At 40.0% G+C, this 10,866-nt stretch overlaps 1 pseudogene; it reads right to left on the bottom strand.

Annotated features, from left to right (window-relative positions):
- Positions 1-8,595: 8,595 nt before the first annotated feature.
- Positions 8,596-8,905, bottom strand: LOC101643746 (annotated as a pseudogene).
- Positions 8,906-10,866: the final 1,961 nt, after the last annotated feature.

Below are 10,866 nucleotides of genomic sequence, written 5' to 3'. Positions count from 1 at the left end.
GTCCAAAGTGCATGAGGTGAAGTCTCACCATCTTTGCTTCTAAGGAGCATTCTGGTTGTACTTACCCAGGACATGTTTACTTGTTCATTTGGCAGTCCATGGTACTTTCAATATTCTTTGCCAGAACCATTAGTCAAACATCAGTTCTTCTTAGGATTTCCTTATTCACTGCCTAACTTTCACATGCAGGTGAGGAAATGGGGATACCGTGGCTTGGTCCAGGTACACCTTCAGTCTTCAAAGTGACATCCTTGCTCTTCCACACTTGGCAGAGGTTTTGTGCCACAGATTTACCCAATGCAATGTGTTGTTTGATTTCCTGATTGTTGCTTCCACGAGCATTGATTATGAATCTAAGCAAGATTAAATCCTTGACCAAAATCAAACGGTTCTCTGTTTATCATGATATTGTCTATTGGTCCAGTCATGAGACTCTCGGTTTTCTTTACATTGAGCTGTAAACCATATTGGAAGCTGCCATCCTGGATCTTTATCAGCAAGTGCTCTAAGTCCTTCTTGTTGTGAGTAAGCAAGGTACCATCTTTATATCTTGGGTTATAACTTGCCTTCCTGCAATCCTGAGGCCAAGTTCTTCTTCATATAGTCCAACTACTTGCATTATTTGCTCAGCATACAGATTGAATAACTATGCTGTGGGAATACCACCTCTACATATTAGAGTCATAAAAAGGAAAGAAAGAAAGACAAGAAATGAATGACCTATTGATGAATCAAAGTCTCCAGCAGTGAGAAGTTTGTATTAGATGTGAATGACCATGTATTTGATAAACAGTTGGCCAAATAGGTAGCTACTAATAACTACTTTTTTTCTTCTAGGAGCCCTGGAGGCATTGTGACTATGAGTTGAGCTGCTAACTGCAAGTTCAGTAGTTCAAAACCACCAGCTGCTCCTCTGGGGAAAGATGTGATTTTCTCTTCCTTTAAAGAATTACTGTCTCTGAAACTCACCAAGGCAGTTCTACCTCATCCTGCCTGGTTGTGATGAGTCAGCATCGACTCAATGGCAGTGAATTATGAAAAAAAAATTTTCTATGTAATTATAATTTTAACATTTCATGGCATATCTTAAGTAAATAACTAGTGATCCATTTTGATTAAATTATACCGCAAATACTAACCTTTCAGATTTTCAAATTTGTGCAAGGTGTAATTGTAAGGGTTTTCAAAAAGTTTGTGGGAGAATTTCATTTTCTTTTATTTCCATTGTTTTCCCACAAACATCTTGAACACTCTTTGCACCTGTAGGAGTCCCTAGTGGGTGCAAACCATGACCATGTTCAGCTGTTAATGGAAAGGTGGGAGTCTACCCAGAGCTGCCTCCAAAGAAAATTCTAGTAACTCTTTCTGGAAGGGCATCCATTGAAAACCATACACAGCACAATTCTACTCTAGACATGTGGGTAAATATGATTTTGAATCAACTCATCAGCAACTGGATTTTATAATACTTTTGTTTCTATTCTAATTAATTCAATTTTATTTGTCCAATAAGCTCTATATAGTTTTTCAGGACATAGTTGATCATATTTTTAATTTATTATGTAAATAGCACATAAATAGACTTCTGTTATCTTGATGTTTCTCAGTTCTGAAGCTCAAGCGAAATATTTTTTCCCACAAGGAAATATAATAAATAGTTGCACTTTCCCCCCCCCATCATTTTATTAGGGGCTCATACAACTCTTATCACAATCCATACATACATACATCAACCGTGTAAGGCACATTTGTATATTCATTGCCCTCATCATTCTCAAAACATTTGTCCTCCACCTAAGCCCCTGGCATCAGCTCCTCATTTTTCCCCTCCCTGCTCGTTCCCCCCTCCCTCATGAACCCTCGACAATTTATAAATTTTTATTTTGTCATGTCTTACACTGTCCAACGTCTCCCTTCACCCACTTTTCCGTTGTCTGTCTCCTAGGGAGGAGGTTATATGTAGATCCTTGTAATTGGTTCCCCCTTTCCAACCCACCCTCACACTTTGTTTTACTGTTGCTAAACATACCCAAACCTTTAATAATATCTTTGCCATAACAATTCCAAACACAGCCATGTAACAGTTTGCTTCATAGCAAATTATTACAGCAATACAATCATCTTTTTTAGAAGGTAACTCCAGTTTGATAACTACCCCAATGTATGATATTGTCATAAAATAAATATGCCTGATATATCACACTAACTCCTAAAATGTACAATATTGAGTGTTAAAATACTATTTATAACCTTTTAGTTTAATTCTGCATTTTTCCCTAACTTAAAAAAAAAGAATTGTTTTATCATATTGTAGTTTTACTTTTATCCATTCTGTTTCCTCAGTTTGTCCTACATTCTTTTTCCTCATAAACTGCCAGGGAAAAGACTCAACATAAATATACAAAGATCACAGCTGAGCCAGATGAGAAAGGTGGACAGTTTATGCCAGATGCTGGATTTGCTTCCAATGAAATATTCAACACCAGGTGGTGGAGTCGGACTAACAAAGAGACACGTGCTTGTGGTGAATACAAAGACGGAGTTGGCAGGACCAATTCCCATTTTGAGAAAGATTAGTTATTTAATGAAAGAATGTGAGGAGGTTTTGAAATCAAAGGAAAAATGAAATTAAGTTAAATCGTTCACTCACAGCTGTACAGAAGGGAAATGTTATTACAGTTCGTTAAATGCCTTTTCAAAATTAATACTTAGTACACATGCTAGTATTTATACTATGAGCTAAAGGAAAAAATCCTTTAATTATTCTTTTGTGACAGCATAAGATTAAGTCTATTTCCAACTCCCCATAGAGTGGTAATAATTAAGGTAATCGGCTTTTCATCTGGGTTAAAAAGAAATATTATTTCTTGTAAAAATATATTATTATCTTCCACTGAAAAATCTCAAAGCTCAAATTCGTGTTGGGGTTTTGATAACTTTCTGCAATAAATGAATTGACCAAACGCGGGAAGAATTGGCCTTAGTTTAAAGATGTTTTCTACACCTAAGTCAAGAGAGTTACAGAAACTTTATCCATCTGCCTGCTGCCAAAAATTGGGCACTGTCTTAGGAAGAAGCCAATGAAGTTGATTTTGTGAGTTTCCATTGTGTTGCTTTGGATTCCTGGGGATGGACGTTAGCACGGGGAAAGACGTTAGCGCGGGGAAAGATGTTAGCGCGGGATAGACGTTAGTTAGCACGAGGAAAGACGTTAGCACGGGATAGACGTTAGTTAGCACGGGGCAAGACGTTAGCACGGGATAGACGTTAGTTAGCACGGGGAAAGACGTTAGCACGGGAGGACTGTATACGCCATAAGGCTTCTGAGGCTGCGGCTGTGGCTTCATGCAGGCCCTTCATGCTTTGAAAGGGCCTCTGATGTTTCAAACTGCGACCCTTTCTACTTGTAGTTGAGAGTGTGACTAGTAGTTGGTGGTATTTTCATCGCCCAAAGATGCTTCATCAGATATCAGAACTGAATGCTTTAGAATCAATTCTGATCTGTGCTGACATCATAGATGAGAGTAGAATTTCCCCAAAGGGTTCTAAGGCCTTATGGTAGCACTACCCCATAGGTTTTCCACTTAATCCTTTGGTTTTCACTATTGCATCCACCTTCTGTTGTTCACGGTGTCGCTAAGACCTGAGTTTAATTTCTTCTCTGTTGTTTTGGGGTGCATTCAAATTGATTCTGACTCACAGTGACCCGATGTACAACAGCGAAATACTGCCCAGTCCCGCATCATCCTCACAATTGTTCTTCTGTTTGAGTCCAATGTTGCAGCTACTGTATCAATCCATCTTGTTAAGGGTCTTCCTCTTTTCTTGCTGCCCCTCTACTTTGATCTCTTCTGCTATGTCCAAAGTATGTGAGGCGAAGTCGCACCATCCTGGCCTGTAACGAACATTCCGGCTTTGAAGGAGCATTCTGGCTGTACTACTTCTGAAGCAGATGTGTGTGTTCTAATTTCTTCTCTAGGCTTCTGCTAATAATTGGGGGAAGGCGATGGTCTGATTGCATGGGGTAGGACAGTAGCCTGCCTGCATCGCATGGCAATGTAAATGGAACCCAGGGAGCTTCTCTGGTCCTTCCATGACATCTCAATCACAAGTTCTACATGCCCTGGAAATCCCAGGCCTCTCTGGCATTCTGTATTGTGCATTAGTTGGTTTCCAGGCCTGGTCCCTGAAAGAACCTAGCTTTTTTCTACTTAGAAATATTTACATTTTTGTTCGATATATTTTTCGATCCTACTCTTCTTTTTCTAGTTTAACAGGCAAAGAAAAATCCCCCATTTGCTGTAATTTTAGAGAGATCTCAGGGAATGGTGGAGACAAACATATACACCTTCTTCCAGGCATGTTTAAGCAGGAACCTATTATATCCATTCTACAGAAGAGGACAAACTGTATATCAAATGCCTTGCCCACAGAGCCAGAAAATTCAAACATAGGCTGTTCTGGTTCCTGTATCAGGAGTAAGATTGGATGAACTTCAAGGTCTCTCTATAGTCTAAGATTTTATGAGTACAACAAACGCACTTATGACTGCGGCAAACAGAACCACGGCAGTGCTTCTGGTGCTTGGTTGTCGCTCTCACCGGGCAGGTGACTTGTGCTTGTTGCCGTGTCTTGGAGCTTTGAAAAGGTTACTCGGGAAATTTATGTGTCTTTTATAACCACCAGAGGATGGAAAACTACGCATTCTTAAAAATAAATAAATAAAAGTACAGTGCCGACTCTGAGCTCTGCTTCTAATCACCTTTTTTTGTGAGAATTTGTGAGTGGCACACTGCAGAAACAGTACACTTTACCGTAAGTATCTATTTACAAAGCAACATGATCGACATTCATCTAATTGTCAAATAGTCGTGTGTGAAAGTCATATAAAAATCATACAGCTGTCTGTTCTTTTATTCCCTTGGATATTCTCCTGTATTGATATTCACACTTCTAAAATTTTAAAACTGTTTTCAATGTTTTACTTTCTGAAACTGAATATACAAGCAATATCTCAAGAGAAAAAGCAATAAATGCATACAATAAAAATATAGACAACACACAATGGGCACACACTACTTTTATTCTCTTTCCCAAGACCTCTAGTTATTCCTTTTGTGTGAGTGATTTGCTGAGATCAATACTTATGACTATGAATCATAATGGTGGAAAATGTGTCAGCTTTGGCAGTGGATGGATGTAGGCTGGACTCGAAGTTCCAGAAAAGGTGGCTTGTCATGTCGTGTGACTGACCATAGGCTTTGGTGTCAGTATTGCCCATCTCCAAGCCCAGCTTTGCAATTCACAAGTCATGTGACTGATCCTCTCTAACCTCCCTGGTCCATCTGTAAATGTGCAATGTAATGTATCATTCTCTTGTATGGTTGCATTGAGGAAACCAGAGAGTTTATAAAGCACTTTGTGCAATACACACAGGTTAACTCTCCTTTGTATTTTCACAGTCTTAATTTCCTTATCTATACTATGGTGTCATTGTAATAATCAGACAAAAGGCATGCAAGGTGCCTGTAGCTCAAGAAATAGTTACTCAAAAGTGAACGCTCAGCTATCAAGTCACAAAAATCCATAGAATACCTTTAAATGTACAGTGAGTGAAAGAAATCCGTCTGAAAAGGCAGAATACTGCATGATTCCAACTATCGGGCATTCTGGAAAAGGTGAAACTACAAATCAGTCATCGCCAAAAAGTCAGGTGGTAGATAGAAGGATGGATATATGGAGGTCATGTCATTTTTATAGTGATGAAATGATTCTATGTGATACTGTCATGGTGGATATGTGACATTGTGCAATTGTCAAAATAGTTATCAGTGTAGAATACAGAGTGGATCCCAAAGTAAATGATGTAACTTAATTTTTTTTTAAATCAATTTATTGGGGCTCATACAATTCATCACAATACGATCAATTGTGTAAAGCACATCTATACATTTGTTGCCCTCATCATTCCCAAAATTCGCTAGCCTCTAATTTTCCTTTTTTCCCCTCTCCCCTTCCCTTCCTCCTCCCCTCTCCCCCATGCACCCCTAATAATTTATAAATTATTATTGTATCTTATATTACACTGTCCGGCGTCTCCCTTCACCCACCCCTCCGCTGCCCGTCCCCCAGAGAGTAGGCCACACGTAGCTCCCTGTGATCCATTCCCCCCTACTACATCCCCTTTCCCTCCTGGTATCGCCACTGTCACCCCTGGTCCTGAGAGGTTCCTCTGTCCTAGATTCCCTGCATTTCCAATTCCCATCTGTACCGCTGTGCATCATCTAGTCCAACCAGGTCTGCAAGGCAGAATTGGGGTCCTGGTAGTTGGGGGGAGGAAGCGTTCAAGAACCAGAGGGAAGTTGTGGGCTTCATTATTGCTATACTGAACCCTAAGTGACTCATCTCCCCACTACCCCTCTGCAAGGTATGTCCAGTTGTCTAGAGATGGGCATTGGGTCTCCATCACACGCCACCCTCATTGACGAGGATATGATGCCCCCTCCCCACCTTTGGTGTTTGAAGCCTGGTCCCTTACTTCATGATAATCAGAAAATCATGTGGCGGACCATTCCAGGAATGATGCCACGAAGAGGAATGGTGGTGCATTCATTGTCAAAAAGGACAGCTTCAGATCTATCTTGAAGTGCAATGCTGTCTGCGATACGACTCTATCTCTCTGCATACGAGGAAATCCAATCAATACAAGTATTATTCAAGTTTAGGCACCAGCCATTAAAGCTAGTGATGCAGAAATTGAAGCATTATACCAGCCATCTGCAACTGATCAAACTTGAAATCAAGGTGCATTGATAATTACTGGTGATTAGAATGGTAAAGCTGGAAACAAAGAGAAAGGAATAATAATCGGAAAATAATGGTTTTGGTGATAGAAATGAAGCTTGAGATCGAGTGAAAGAACTTTGCAAGACCGAGGGCATCTTAATCACAAATAACGCTTTTCAACAACACAAAATTCGACCATACACATGGATTCTCCAGATGGAATACACGGAAATCAAGTTGACTCTATCAGAAGCTCAATATCTACAGCTAAAGCCAGGCAAGGGGCCGACTGTAGAACAGATGGTCTCCTACTCAGATGTACGTTCAGGTTGAAGCTTTTGACAATGAGAATGACTCCACAAGAGCCAGAATATGATCTTGCATCTATCCCACCCACATTTTAAGAACATCACAAGCACAAACTTGACACATTGAACACGGATGACAGAAGACATGACGAGCTGTGGGAGGACACCAAGAACATTATACATGAAGAAAACAAAGGGTCGTTAAAAAGAGAGGAAATAAGGAAACAATTAGGATGGATGTCAGAGACTCTGAAACTTGCGGTTCATCCCAAAGCAGCTAAGGCAAATGGAAGAAAAGATGAAATCAAAGATCTGAATAGGAGAATTTGAAGGGCAGTTGAGAAGACAAAATCAAATATTATAATGAAATGTTCAGAGACCTAGAGTTAGAAAAATAAAATGGAAAAAATATACTCCACTTATCTTTTTGTGTGTGTGCTGTTTCAAAGGATTTATTTGCTACAAAACTGCTTGGATCCACCAGAGATGAACTCAGAATTTGTGTTTAAAAGGATTTTGCTCACTGCTTTATTCTTACAGTGCTCCCTCATTCAGAAAGCAATTCTTTTTTTCTTGTTTATATATATTAGTGATATAGTAATTTTTATTTATTTTTTTTACATTGTCACATGAGGCTAATTTATTTATTTTTAAACATTTTATTAGTGGCTCATACAATTCTTATCACAATCCATACACACATCAATTGTGTAAAGCGCATTTGTACTTCATTCTCAAAACATTTTCTCTCCACTTAAACCCCTGACATTAGGTCCTCATTTTTTTTTGGCCAGCATCTGGCATGTCTAGAAGTGGTTAAGAAAACCTAGAATCTATAGAATTAGATATTGAAAACTAGGGGAGTTAAGTTTTGTTTTTTTAATTCCTCATTTGGGCAGTTCCTTAGTTGAAATCACAGTCATCCGCAAAAAGAAGTATTTTACATCAGAAATACTATATTTTTAAAGTATAGATGCTGACCTTGGACTTGACTCATGAGGATTTCCAGACACCGGATGAACAACAGGACAGAAGCCATTCACTTGGCCAATTCTGTCATATGGCTGGCTACCTGGCTTGTGAAGTTTTACAAATCTCTCTTAAACCTAAACCTATTATTCCCACTATTTTTTGAAACAAACAAACACACTTTTCCCTGCAAGATTGAAAACTTTAGTGTTCATTGTGTATAGATGAAAGTCAAGTACGGATGTGGATGAGCAATTCAGTCATGTAGCTGTGAATCTCAGGATGGCTCTAGATGTTGCCGGCTTTGCATTGGCTGTGCCCCAAAGGCAACGTCAACCTTAAGAAGGTGTGAACCCGGGGAGGGAGGGGAACAATGAGGACCTAATGCTGGGGGCTTAAGTGGAGAGGAAATGTTTTGAGAATGATGAGGGCAATGAATGTACAAATGCGCTTTACACAATTGATGTGTGTATGGATTGTGATAAGAGTTGTATGAGCCTCTAATAAAATGATTAAAAGAAAAAGAAGAAGAAGGTGTGAACCCCAGGAGCTGTTCGATGGGTTTGCACCACCACTCATCTGGCTCCAGCTCTTCTACTAAACCAGTGAGTTTTTCCATCCGAGCAACTTGCTGATCATGTGTCACCTGTTTAAGCGTGGATGCCAGTTGATAGATAGCTGAAAACTGACTCAGAGCCATCTTCTAACATTTCCCCACCTCCTGTGGGGAAGGGGAAAAGGGCTTTCTGTGGTGGGGCAAGGTCGGAGACGCTGAAACCAGATCCAGTGATAGTACTCCCACTGACACCACCAGCCGAGGAGGAGGATGAAGAGGTGGCCATTTCTTTTCTAGTAGAATTCTCCCTTCACTTAGTGAGTTTGGCACTTTCCCTCATAGCCCTACCCCCAAGGCCAGCCAGAGCTCAAAGAGCTAAAACAAAACAAAACAAAAAAACCCCCAAAATTCAAGCCTCGAGTTGCCAAATTGAAAATTTTTATGTGCAAAATGTTAAATGATGCAGGAAGCATCAAAAGGAGATGTGAATACTTACAGAGTCACCATACCAAAAAGAGCCGATCCATATTCAATCATTTTAACAGGTAGCACATGAGCAAGAACCAATGGCACTGAAGGAAGAAGACCATGCTGCACTGAAGCAGTAGCCAAACCAAGGCCCCAGGAATTGATGGACTACCAATTGAAGTGTTTCAACAAGTCAATGAAGCACTGAAAGTACCACATATAAATTTTGAAGACAGCTACTTAATCAAATGACTGGAAGAGATTCATATTTGTACCCATTCCAAAGACAGGTAACCCAACAAAGTGCACAAATCCTAGAACAATAACATTGTTATGACATGCAAGTAAAATTTTGCTGAAGATCATCCAACAACAATTGCAGCAGTCCATTGCTACGGAGCTGCTAGAGTTCAGTCTGGATTCAGAAGAGGCTGTGCATGGAAGAAGAGACATCGTTGCTGATGTCACATAGCTCTTGGCTGAAAGCAGAGTACTGGTAAGATGCTTACTTTTGTTTCACTAAGCCAAGACATTCAACTGTGTGGATCATAACAAAGTATGAATAGCTCTGAGAAGAATGGGAATTCCAGAACATTGTGTTTCATTGTGCTTTTGTGGAAACAGTACATGGGTCAAGAAAGAGGCAGTTATGTGAACAAAGCAAAGGAATTCTGCATAACTTAAAATCAGAAAAGATGTGTGTCAGGATAGCATCCTTTCACCATACTTATTCAGTCTGTATGCCGAGGAAGTCATCAGAGAAGCTGGATTTTATGAAGAAGAATTTGGCATCAGAATCAGAGTCAGGCTTATTAACAACATGCAGTATACAGATGACAGACACCACATTATTTGCTGAAAGGAAGTAGAAACCTGAAGCCTTGAATGATGAGGATCAGGGATAGCAGCCTTTAACATGGATTACGATTCAATGTATCGAAAATGAATCTCCAAAATTGGACCAGTAGGTAATGACTAGAGACCAATCATGATGAATAGAGAAACATTTGAAGTTGTCAACCCAGGATTGATGGACCTATAGCGACAGCAAGTAGAATAAGGATTGGAGGGGTGGGGGAAGGCAGAGTTCGGGCCCTGTGGGCAGGGGGTAAAAGGGAGATGATGCCAAGGAGTCCCGGAAGGAAAAGAATGTTTGGTCAAGATTCATGGAGGTAACAATCATAAGATCAAAGGAAAACTTGCCTTGGGCAATTCTGTTGTACAAGACCTCTTTAAAGTGCTGAAAAGCAGAGATGGTACGTTGAGGACTGAAGTGTGCTTGATTCAAGCCAGGGCTTTTAAATGGCCTCAGACGTATGTGAAAGTTGGACATTGAATAAGGAAGACTTAAGAAAAATCGAAATACATTTGGGCTATGGTGTCGGTGAAGAATATTGGAAGGGCTATACATGGCCCAAAGAACACACAAACCTGGCTTGGAAGAAGTACAGTGAGAATGCTCCTTAAGAGCAAGGATGGTTAAAAAAAATTTTAATTCATTAAAAAAAAAAAGAAGCAAGGATGGAGAGACTTCGTCTTACATACCTTGGATGTGTTACCAGGACAGACCAGTCCCTGAGAAGGACATTGTGCTTGATGAAATGGCCCTCGATGAGTTCAATTGGCACAGTGGCTGCAACAATGGACTCAAACAATTGTGAGGGGATGGCCCAGGGTCAGGCAGCACTTCATTCTGTTGTCAATAGGGTTGCTATGAATGAGAACCAACTAAACGGGGCCTAACAACAACAGTTAATGATACTGTATCCCTATTGCTCA

Source organism: Echinops telfairi, unplaced genomic scaffold (assembly GCF_000313985.2).
Source record: "Echinops telfairi isolate 266 unplaced genomic scaffold, ASM31398v2 ScPeMD7_15;HRSCAF=58, whole genome shotgun sequence".
Classification (NCBI taxonomy): Eukaryota; Metazoa; Chordata; class Mammalia; order Afrosoricida; family Tenrecidae; genus Echinops; species Echinops telfairi.
This window is presented reverse-complemented; position numbering and strand designations above follow the sequence as displayed.